The 12,532-nt window shown below is 46.4% G+C and overlaps 1 pseudogene; it reads left to right on the top strand.

The window, feature by feature from the left end:
• The first annotated feature begins 5,712 nt into the window (after positions 1-5,712).
• On the top strand, positions 5,713-7,297 carry LOC142582126 (uncharacterized; annotated as a pseudogene).
• The last annotated feature ends 5,235 nt before the right edge of the window (positions 7,298-12,532 follow it).

Raw genomic sequence — 12,532 nt, 5'->3', positions numbered from 1 at the left:
CGGCGGTAGTTAGTATACACTGTAAACTAATTTACTCCCTCAAAATTGCATATTGGGGTAAATTGGTCCATAACTCACTCACACTTGCTGCATCCAAGGCTGCATCCAAGAAAGACTGGATGCTCTTGAAGATAAAGCTAATTCACTAGATCAGCTTAAGGAACACGTCACAGGTCTCCAGAAATCTGTAGCGACGTGCAACACTGAGCTTGTTTCTTTGCGATCTGGGTTCAACGACCTAGAGGACAGATCGCGAAGAAACAATTTAATTTTTCATGGCATCCCTGATTCTCGTGAATCATGGGAAGAATCTGAGGCCCACATCATTAACGCGCTAGCAACTATCATCGGCAGTCTACCCGACATGGCAATTGAACGCTCTCATCGTCTCGGTTCCTATTCACCTGATAAATGCCGCCCCATTATAGCGAAATTCAGCAACTGCAAAGTAAAGGAAAAGGTGCTTTCCGCGCGTAAGCTCCTAAAAGATGAAGACGTCACGATCTGTGATGACTACTCACCTGCCACCCGCCATATCCGAAGTAAACTGATTTCCTTTGCAAAACAGTTACCGGGCAAACCCCTGTTTCATCTTCGATACAACAAATTAGTTGTAAACAAGAAGCAGTACACGTACGATCCCGTTACAGACAGCGTGACGGAGTGCACGTCACAACACACGCGTGCTAACACTGAACCGCGTACTGCGCCACCTAGTCGTCCATAGGGAAGCGCGAGGGGCAGTGGAAGTCACTTATATCCCGTGTCTGTCCTTTTCACTAACACTCGAAGCATCAAGAACAAACGCGACTCATTCACTTCCACAGTCGATACGTTTAACCCAGATATTATTGCACTTACCGAAACTTGGCTGCATCCACATATTAGAGACCACGAAATCTTCTCCACCGCACATGGCTTCTCAGTTTATCGCTGCGACCGTACGTTGCGTCAAGGTGGTGGTGTTCTTCTGGCAATTAATAAACACCTACACTCTCAACCCATTACTATTGCTACTAACTTGGAGATAGTCTGGGCAATTATCGAAATAAACTACGTAAAAATTATAATGGGCGTATGTTATCGCGCTCCTACTGACGTTGCCTCCTTTGCTAACGAATTACAAGACACAATCAATATCGTCGTAACACGCTTTCCTTCCTTACCCTTGTTTCTACTGGGTGACTTCAACATTCCAAACATGGTCTGGCATAGTGAACCTATCGTGATACACCCGTTCTCCGCGTTAGCAAAAGATTTTCTTGACTTGTGCGCACTGTTCTCTTTCAATCAACTGATAACCCAGTCCACCAGAATCGCACCACAAGTCGCTAACACCCTTGACCTTCTGCTAACAACACGACCAGATTTTATTTCGAACACTACTTACTTACCATCCTTAAGCGATCACTCCCTTAGCCATTTCAACATCAACATTTCACGTTCGAAATCAGAAAAAAAGATTAAGACAATTCACGACTATAAGAAAGCTGACTTTGAATCAATTAACAACGAGCTCTGTATATTCCTTGATACTTTCCTGACGTATTTCGATAACCGCAGTGTTCAATTGAACTGGAATATGCTTGTTTCTAAAATTCGTGAATTAACAGGAAAGTTTATCCCTACCTACACTCTTTCCTGTAAGGATAACGCTCCCTGGTACAATACCTACATTAAGCGCCTTTCAAACAAAAAGAAACGTTCGTACAGACTAGCTAAAACATCTGGAAACGCTCAAAGATGGGCAGCTTACAAACGCGCTACATATAACTACATAACAGCGCTTAAACAAGCTAAAGATAACTTTTTAAATAACACATTACCATCCATGCTAAATACTGATACGAAAAATTTCTGGCGCACTATTAACCCAAAACATGACGACGCCATAACCCTTGTTGATAGCACCGATACCGCAATTCCCCCTGCCGATTGCGCATCTCTATTAAATGACGTTTTTACGCGTAACTTTTCTAAACACGCTCATGTAACACGCCCAACTACACTATCTTACGGCTACGCCGCAATGCACCCTTTAATAATCGAACCCGTTGGCATAGAAAAAATAATCGCCACATTGAAACTCTCATCCGATCCTGGCTGTGACTTAATTAACGCTAAGTTTCTAAAAAAACACTAGCACGTATTGTTCCATTATTCTTGCAAAGATTTTCCAGCAATCACTTGACAAAGGTTCACTGCCTGCTGATCGGAAGGTGGGGAAGGTGATTCCACTCTACAAAACAGGTACTAAACATTCCCCGCTGAACTATCGGCCTATTTCCTTAACCAGTATACCATGCAAAATTATCGAGCATGTTCTGTTTTCTCATATTGCCAACTTCTTAGAAGAAAACTCCTTTTTTTCTGAGTTTCAACACGGCTTCCGCAAAACATATTCATATGACACCAAACTAGTATCATTCACGCATAAACTAAACCTATTGCTTGACCACTCCTCAGTTGCAGATCTAATATTTTTGGACTTCGCAAAAGCGTTCGATAAAGTGTGCCACAGCTTATTAATCTACAAACTGCAACAACTAAACCTTGACCCTAAAATTCTGTACTGGCTTGAGGTTTTCCTCACTAACCGTTCACAGTTCGTTTCAGCTAACGAAGTAACATCTAATCTGAGTCCTGTTTATTCAGGTTTACCACAAGGCTCCGTGCTTGGACCCCTCCTATTTCTCATATATATTAACGACTTACCTTCCTGTGTTTCATCGCAAATTCACCTATTTGCTGACGACTGCGTAATTTACACGGAAATAACTCGCGACGAGGATGTTACCAGGCTCCAAGCTGACCTTAACGCCGTTTCTGCATGGTGCAATTCATGGTTAATGGAACTAAATGTTAACAAGTGTAAATGCATGCGTGTATCTCGAACTACCAGTGAACCACCTGTGTACTCCCTTAATAACGCTCCATTAGAATTGGTAACAACTTACAAGTACCTTGGCCTTCACATCACCTCTGGTCTTACTTGGAATACCCACATCACCCATATAATAAGTAACGCTAACAGAATGCTAGGTTACTTACGACGCAACTTTTCCAAAGCACCTTCTTCCTTAAAATTAATGCTCTATAAAACACTAATACGACCTAAACTTGAGTATGCTGCTTCAATCTGGGATCCAGGTCAAGTAAACCTAATGCACTCACTGGAAATGGTTCAGAATAACTCTACTCGTTTCATTCTTTCTAACTATAATAGAACCGCGAGTATCAGTGCCATGAAATCTAGCCTTCACCTACCGTCCTTGTCATCACGTCGAAAATTGTTCCGTTTGTGCCTTTTTCATAAATTATTTCATCACCCGCTGCTACGCAACAAACTTATTTCTCCGCCTCCGTATGTATCACCCAGACTAGACCACATTCATAAGGTCGACATTTCACTTTGCAGATCCAACGCTTTTTTGCAGTCATTTGTACCACGCACTTCCAATGAGTGGAATCACCTCCCCGCCTCGATAGCCACTATCGCAGATCACCAATTATTCAAGAATGCCATAGCTAGCACTGTATAACTAGGAACCTTTTTTTCATATTGTTCAACCTGTACTCACAAACGCCTGAGCTAACATTGTATATCTAGGTGCCATTTGTTAAATAGTTTTGTATATACATATTTATATACATAATTTCCTGCACTAGTAACTCCTGTTTGTTGAATTTACCCGTTTTGCTTGTAACCACTCCCCTCTATAATGCCGTAATAGCCCTGAGGGTATGATAAATAAATAAATAAATAAATAAATAAATAAATAAATAAATAAATAAATAAATAAATATGGGGGTAAATCGGTCCATAACTCACTCACACTTGCATCCAAAAAGTTATAGACTGATTCAGACCCTTAAGTGTGCGTAAGGGTTTAAATTAGCCTAAAAGCACGTCCGAAGCGCCAAATACGCAAAGAAAGCCAGTTATTTTTTTTTCAGAAATATGCAGCAGCAATGCGCAGTGCATGCAACTCACGCGTGCGTAAGCTTTCTTTTGTTATTCAATGCCACAACAATGAAGCGAAGTATTAGTGTATTCGATAGTTACTCTCGTGTACTCTCTCCCACTTGCTCGTTTATATCAAGCCGAACCTTTCGCCGGTTGTGCCTTGACGCCAGATAGGTTTCCGCCAACTCGGTGCTATTACCTTGAATCCTTCCGTTAGAGTCAACATATCTTACGCTTAGGACTTACCTCCAGCTATACGACACGAGATTATCTACATCAAAAACAGTTTCTAACCCCAGTTTATTCTTCTGCATTGATTGCACCCATTATCAGCGCCGCAGGATGTCTTGGTAGAGCCACTGTTGGCGTCGCTTCAAGTAAACATGCAAAATCTAGTTCCTATCCCTGCAGTCTCATGATACAATGACGTCGTTTTCGACAGCATATATCCTCGTAACGCCAAGTCGGCCCCGCTGCGTATTGTGAATCACCTTCTGCAAGATATCTTAATGAATTTCCATACTACAGTGTCACCGCCGCGGACGCAACACAAGGGAAAAGGCCGGAGTTAGATTTTTTTTTCCTCTTCAGCTGGACTAGGATATTTCCCTTCGCTTCCCTGATGGTGCGCCGATTTTTATATCTGAATTCCTGGAAATTGTCTTGGTATTAAACATTTTGAGTCCACCGCATGTTAACGCAATCATTGTAATGGACTCCTTTTCCGTTGTTAAGAACGGCCAGTTGCAGTGCAAGTTTGCCAGCCATTTACGCCAGTGGTGGCAACCTCATCTTCGAACTCCGCCGCCAACCTCTAGCCACGGCGTGACTAAGTCGACTTTGTGTCATGAACAATACGCGCATCCTCCACTCTCCGTCGCTTCAGCTAGGATGCGTTCGACGAAGCAGGCTTTCTGCTGAAACCGTCCCCGTTACGCTCTAGCCTCGTCGCCGTTGTGACTGAAGGAGTTCGACGAAGCAGGCTTTGTGCGCAACAGCACACCGCCGACCTGATCTGCTATGCGTGGCGGATTTGACGCGGTAGCGCCGACGCAGGCTCCTTCCCACGCACCGACCAAGACGCAAGACAACGCACTACCCTGAACGGCTCCGAGTTCTACGAAGCCCCTCTGACGTCGGCTCCGGACCATCGCACCTGTGTGTATGCGTGTGTGCGTGTGTGTGTGTAACCCGTCCCGGAGAGAGCGGGCCTGTGTAATATGACTGAACGAACGTTCGCGTCACCTTGTATCGGGAGAGGACCGAGTGTTTAAAAACAGCTGCTGTGCGGCTGCTCAGGTCACTCTCTCTCAAGCAGTCATGTTAGACTGATGTACTTTCTCAAACAGTCATGTTAGACTGATATAAATACTGTAAATAAACCCTTATTCCTCGTTCTCGATGAGAAGCAGTCCTTCCCTTCATCAACGTCCTCAGCGTGGATAAGTTGGACGACGGCATGGGCCAGCTACCTTCTAATTCATGCACGATTCCAATCTTGACAACGGATCACGAGCGATGGGATTGAACCACCAATCATAACAACTGGCTGACAGCGGTGAGATGGACTTTGCGACGTGGTGCTGTGACTGCGCTGAGTGCTTGGTTCTTGCTTTGACTCTCTAGGCTTCATTTTGTGGTTGTTCTGTTTAGAGCAATAGGGAAGCTAGATTGTTGAGTGTTGGCTAGGCTGTGTTTTCCTAGCTAGATTTAGAGGGCAGGATCAAGGCAGTAAAGCAGCAGTCATGGAGTTAAGGACACTGCTGAGAGACGAGTTGTTGATTGTTGGTGAGGAACTGGGCCTAGATGTACGCAAGGAAATGCTAAAATCGGAATTATTGCACCTAATTTCCGAACAGGCCAGTGAGGAAGAAATTGAAATGGGGTTTGAACTTCTGAAAAAGAGAGAAGAACGAGAGAGAAAAGAAAGGGAGGAACGCGATAAAGATCGCGAGTTAAGAAAAATGCAACTTGAACTTGAAAGCAAACGTTTGAAGTTGTCTCAAGTAAATGAAGGGGCTCTGGGACGATCAAGTGAGGCAGAATCATACCGCATGGACAGGCTATTAAAGCCATTTGAGGTCGGGACCGACATAGGCTTGTTCCTAAGCAATTTTGAAAGGACTTGCGACAAGATGAACTTCGGCCCGAGTACATGGCCACAGCGGTTGCTGTCTATGTTGCAGTGTGAGGCGGCGGAAGCAATCGCCAGACTGAGTGCACAGGATGCATATGATTATTCAAAAGTTAAGGCTAGTCTCCTGAAGAAATACCGCCTTTCAGCCGAAGCTTTTCGGCAAAGGTTTAGAAGCACAGGCAAGAAAGATAGCGAGGGGTATCCGGAGTTTGCATATAGCTTAAAGGCCAACCTAGTCGAGTGGCTGAAAAGCGCGGAAGCGTACGACAGCAGAGACATGATCATAGAATGCATGTGTCTAGAGCAGTTTTACAAAACCATCCCCCAACCTGTGAAACTGTGGGTGCAAGACAGAGGGAATGTAAACACTGTGGAAAGGGCGGCTGAATTAGCCGAAGAGTACGCAACCCGTAGAAAGTTGAACGCCGAGGACGGAAATTGGGACAGTCGAAATGGACCGCGGAAACCATTCCCGTTCAAAAAGGGTTCGCAGACTAGACGATCCGAGCCTGTAGACGTGGAGGAAAAGCCCTCAGAAAAGAACGAAGAGAAATCAAACGGGGAAACAATACCAAAAGAGCAGAAAAGAAAATTGGAATCTTTCAGACCAATCCGCTGCTATATATGTCACAACCTGGGACATATAGCTGTAAACTGCCGAAAGCCTAGCATAGTTTTTCTCCTACGTGAATGAAAAAGACGAGGATATGGAACTTTCAAGCCCATATCTTCGCGACCTGCAAGTTAATGGCAAACAATGCCGGGTGCTAAGAGACAGTGCCGCCACGATGGACATTGTCCATCCGTCTTACGTGACGGTAGATGACTTCAGCGGAGAAGTAGCATGGATCAAACATGTTGTAGAAGCACACAGCGTATGTCTGCCCATGGCCAAAATCAAAATCTGTGGACCATTCGGGGAGCTACAGACTGAGGCTGCAGTTTCCAAATTTTTTTTCACTGCAGTACCCTTACATCTTTTCGAATCGTTCAAATCAGTTACTGCGTGAAAGGGGCTTAAACTGGGAGAGGGCGTAGTACAGGCATTGACCGGAGGCGAAGCTCGTAAAATCGCGTCGCTTTCGGCTGAATATGCACAAGCTGCTCCAGCGGAAGTAGAAAAGGGGATAACTTCCATAACCGAATCCGAGCTAGGCTCGAGGGAAAAAAATCATTCGAGGAGAGCCTGCTAGCTGACCAGCTCGTTGAGAGCGTATCACTAGAGTGTCCAAGTTCATGCCTGCAGGAAGAGCAAGCTGACGCACTGACAAGCGAGACAGGGTAGTTATTATCACTGGCCTCAAAGACCTTTGATAACCTCTTACATGTGGATAGAGAGTCATTGGCAGCCGAGCAAAAGAATGATGAGAGCTTAGCTAAATTACATCACACAGCCAAAGAAGGCATTGCTAGGCGCAACGTGACAATACATGAGAGAGGAGGATTGTTGTATCGGCACTACAGAGATCGAAAGGGTAGGATTTTAGATCAGTTAGTCGTACCTACTAAGTATAGGGAGGACCTTTTGAGTCTCTGTCATGGAAATGGGTGGCCCGGCCCCCTAGGCATAAACAAATCCAAGGAAAGATTGCTTATGGAATGCTACTGGCCTGGCTGTTTCAAAGACGTAGAAAACTTTGTAAGATCATGCGACGCCTGCCAGCGCTCTGGTAAACCAGGTGAGACATGGAAAGCTCCACTAAAGGTAGTGCCCTTAATAACAGAGCCTTTCAGACGACTTGTAATAGACACGGTAGGGCCTCTTCCAAAAACAAAATCGGGCTACAGGTACTTGTTTACCATGCTGTGTCCGGCTACAATGTTTCCAGAAGCAATCCCTCTGAAAGAACTCAGCTCCACCGAAGTAGTAGACGCGCTTTTGACAGTGTTTGCACGAGTTGGGTTTCCAGCCGAAATTCAGGAAGATCAAGGGTCAGTATTCAAGAGCGCACTGACTTCCACATTCTTGCAAAAGTGCGGGGTAAAGTTAATACACAGTTTTGTCTATCACCCTCAGTCAAACAGTGTAGAGAGGTGGCATTCGGTGCATAAGCGAGTTTTGCGTGCGCTCTGTTACGAGCACAAGGAGGACTGGGAGAACTGTCTGCCGGCAACATTGTTCGCTTTGCGAACGGTTCCACATGAAGCGACATGGCTCTCACCAGCAGAACTAGTGTATGGGAGGACACTCCGTTCTCCACTAAGAATGTTAAGACAGATGTGGGAAGAAAGAGGAGAGAGTCCAACAGTGGTTCAGTACGTGCTAGATTTGCTGGAACGGCTAAGCGCAACCCAAGAACTAGTCGAAAAGAACATGGGAGAGGCGCAAAAGAGCGCAAAATTCTATTACGACAAGAATGCGAGGCTTCGTACGTTCAAGGCTGGAGACCACGTAATGATCCTCAAACCTTTAAGAAAGAACAAGCTTGAAGTTCACTGGGACGGGCCCGTTAAAGTTTTGCACAAACTTTCAGATACTAACTATGCTCTGAAAATGCCCGGTCGCAGGAAGGAGGTGAGGATACATCACTGCAATTTGATGAAGCCGTATATGTAGAGCGGAGTGGAGTCGTTAACTATACCATCAAAGAGTGGGATGGCACTATTACCAAGTTTAAGGAGTATAGGGCGACCTCCAACTCTGAAATCGGCCTAGAAGAAGCAGTAGAACCCTCGGTAAGCTCGCACGCTCTTAAGACCCGAGCAGCGATGAGCTAAAAGGGGTGTTAGGAGAATATATCGACAGGTTCAGCGATCGGCCGGGTAGAACCGAACTAATAACGCATGAAATAGAGCTGACATCAAGCGAACCAGTAAGATCAAAGCCTTACAGGGTGTCTCCAAGACAGAGAGAGATTATACTGCTAATACTGGTAGAAACCCCTAACAAGTACCCTCGTCCGTGTGTTGACTACTGGAAGTTAAATGCCATCACTAGGGATCAGCTGTACCCGATACCCAACATTGAGGAACGAATTGAAAGAGTTAGCTCTGCTAAATACATTTCAACTATAGATCTCGTGCGGGGGTACTGGCAAGTTCCCCTTTCAGAAAGTGCCAGCCGCTATGCCGCATTCATCTCACCTGTAGGCACTTTTCGCCCTCTCGCACTCAGCTTCGGGCTGAAGAACGCGCCGTTTAGCTTCTCTAAGTTAATGGATATTGTCCTAAAAGACTTGCAGGAGTTCGCCTTGCCATATCTGGATGATGTAGCAATTTTTTCGGACAGCTGGGAACAACACGTATCGCACCTCAAACAGGTGTTCTCACGGTTAAGGGAAGCCGGCTTAACGATGAAAGCGGAAAAGTGTAGGTTTGGTTGTTGACAGGTTACTTATCTGGGCCATGTTGTTGGCCAAGGCACGAGGCGGCCGGCCGAGCTGAAAACAGCTACGATTGGACAATTTTCTCAGCCGCGCACGAAAACAGACCTTCGTTCATTTTTGGGACTTGTGGGGTACTATCAACGGTACATTCCGAATTCCTCGCAAATGGCAAGTCCATTAACGGACGCCCTCCGAAAGGGAGCGCCGAGTAGCGTACACTGTGATAAAGACAAAGAGAACGCTTTCCAAAGTTTGAAAACGCTATTGGTTTCTCGTCCTGTGCTTCGCGCGCCGGACTACACAAAGTAATTCATAGTTCATTGCGACGCAAGCGACAGAGGTATGGGCGTGGTACTTAGTCCGGTCGGCGACGATAACGAGGAGCACCCTATCCTCTATGCCAGCCGTAAACTAAATGTAAGAGAGGAAGCCTGCAGCGCTTCAGAGAAGGAATGCGCTTGTTTAGTTTGGGCCGCCCAGAAGTTGTCGTGTTACTTCTACGGAGCGAAGTTCATCTTCGAGACCGACCAATGTTCACTGACGTGGCTCAATCAAATGTCACACAAAAATGGCCGCTTGCTCTGATGGAGCCTCACTCTCCAAGAGTACAACTTATCCATTAGATATAAAAAGGGAAAGTTGCATAGCAATGCTGATGGTTTGAGCAGGCTAATTTGAATTCTGCGTTTGAGGGTCCCGCCTAAATTTTAGGGTTACTAGTGTTAATTTTATTAAGCCAAGAAGGTCCCCTCTCATTTAGCAGGATTCCCTCCATAACTGCTGAATTTGTCAGCACGAAATTGCTTCAGAAATTGGCATAGCGAAATGCAGCCTTTTTTGTTTGTGCACTTATATTTTTTTTTTGAAGCCTAGCGGGTCTAAAGTGGGAGCCAATGTACTACGTCATCTCTGCGCAGAGCCGTGTTGTGGGGTTCATTTTGCAGTTGCCTGTACTTGTTGGATGCTTTGGGGCGGTGACATTACACAAGTGGTCGCTGCGAGCCAAGGCATCACCCCCTGGCCACCAGCCGTTCTCTTCCTGCCCAGCGGTTATCTGCGCTAGACAATCGAGATTTTCCGGGCCATGGAGGCGCTGTTAAGGACGGCCAGCTGCAGTGCAAGTTTGCCAGCCATTTACGCCAGTGGTGGCAACCTCATCTTGGAATTCCTCCGCCAACCTCTAGCCACGGCGTGAATAAGTCGATTTTGTGTCATGAACATTACGCGCATCCTGGACTCTTCGTCGCTTCAGCTAGGATGCGTTCGACGAAGCAGGCTTTGTGCTGAAACCGTCCCCGTTACGCTCTAGCCTCGTCGCCGTTGTGACTGAAGGAGTTCGACGAAGCAGGCTTTGTGCGCAACAGCACAACGCCGACCTGATCTGCTACGGGTGGCGGATTTGACGCGGGAACGCCGACGCAGGCTCCTTCCCACGCACCGACCAAGACGCAAGACAATGCACTACCCGGAACGGCTCCGAGTTCTACGAAGCCCCTCTGACGTCGGCTCGGGACCATCGCACCTGTGTGTATGCGTGTGTGTGTGTGCAACCCGTCCCGGAGAGAGGCGGCCTGTTTAAAATGACTGAACGAACGCTCGCGTCACCTTGTATCGGGAAAGGACCGAGTGTTTAAAAACCGCTGTTGTGCGGCTGCTCAGGTCACTCTCTCTCAAGCAGTCATGTTAGACTGATGTACTTTCTCAAACAGTCATGTTAGACTGATATAAATACTGTAAATAAACCCTTATTCCTCGTTCTCGACGAGAAGCAGTCCTTCCCTTCATCAACGTCCTCAGCGTGGATAAGTTGGACGACGGCATGGGCCAGCTACCTTCTAATTCATGCCCGACTCCAATCTTGACAACGGATCACGAGCGATGGGATCGAACCGCCAATCATAACACCGTTTGCACGAGTTTAGCTTCCTTTAAAAATTCCGCTTCATTTCGCCAGTTTTGCACGCTGATACCGAACAGCGTGTGCCCGGTTCGCCTTGTGTGGGTACTTGGACAAAAAGGAACCCACATGAATGAATGTGCCGTATTGGGATCTTGCAGTTGAGTGCGGGAGTTGGCCGACGTTGAGGAGGACTTAAAGATGAAGATTTAGTTACACTATGTACAGGATTAGCAACAGGTAAGCCCGTGCAGGTGTCGTCATTTCCACACAATCGTTGAACCCGTACAGGTGCCATCATGCTCACCCAAATCGTAGGGTCCATGCAAATAGTGCCATATTCGGCCAATAGGGGCGCTCTATGGGCTCTATTATCCTGTGGCTGCTTCCGTCCGGTGTTGCCTCCTCGCTTAGAAGGCTGGAGGGGATGGGTCGTCCTGAACGACATTCCAGTGCTGCAAGCCACCTTTACCGTGAGAGGGGTCAACGACCTCGAACGTGCCGGCTCCAGTTGCTATTTCGGGAAGCGCCCAGCAGGGGTGAAGACGAAAGCTCCATGCGCGACACGCGAGGGCGGAACCCAACCGGGTTGAAGGGTCCGGTAGCATTGTCAACGCGCATCTGTGCACCATCATTGCTGTGCGACTACGAGTGGTTGCGTTCGAAGAGCTTGAGCGACGCTATATAATGGTCGGCATCTAACAGCCGATTATCTGGCGTCGTAGTCTCTGCTAGAACCCATTCTTCATGTTCTGCCTCGCTCTGCACTACTCTCTAACGACCGTTTCAGGCATTTACCACAGTTGAAGTGCGCGGGATCGTCCAATCTTCAATCAAAGTTCGACTTTCAGCATATGAATTAGCCATGGAACGCGGCGATTCTCACGTCAATGTGAGGTTACATTGACCAACTTCGGATGGAGAGTCCCGCCCTTCAATTTTTATCGATATTGGCCCGGATTTCGACTTCTAAACTTCGTGATGTAAAACTTATAAACTTCGTAAGCTTTGTCACTTTAAAATCTAAACGTTGTAAACTTCTGAACAACTGTTGCAGGAAGACGAAAACATTGATAATTTCCGTCTTTATTGCCGCCGTTACACCTCGACCCTTGCGCAAAAAATTCCTTGAACTCCCCTTCCGTCCTTTTGTGTTCTCAAATATTCCAAATTTATTATAATTTGTAGTTGTGCAGTTTACTGCA

Source organism: Dermacentor variabilis, chromosome 5, assembly GCF_050947875.1.
Source record: "Dermacentor variabilis isolate Ectoservices chromosome 5, ASM5094787v1, whole genome shotgun sequence".
Classification (NCBI taxonomy): Eukaryota; Metazoa; Arthropoda; class Arachnida; order Ixodida; family Ixodidae; genus Dermacentor; species Dermacentor variabilis.
The sequence above is the reverse complement of the archived record's forward strand: the minus strand, read 5'-3'. Positions and strand labels throughout refer to the sequence as shown.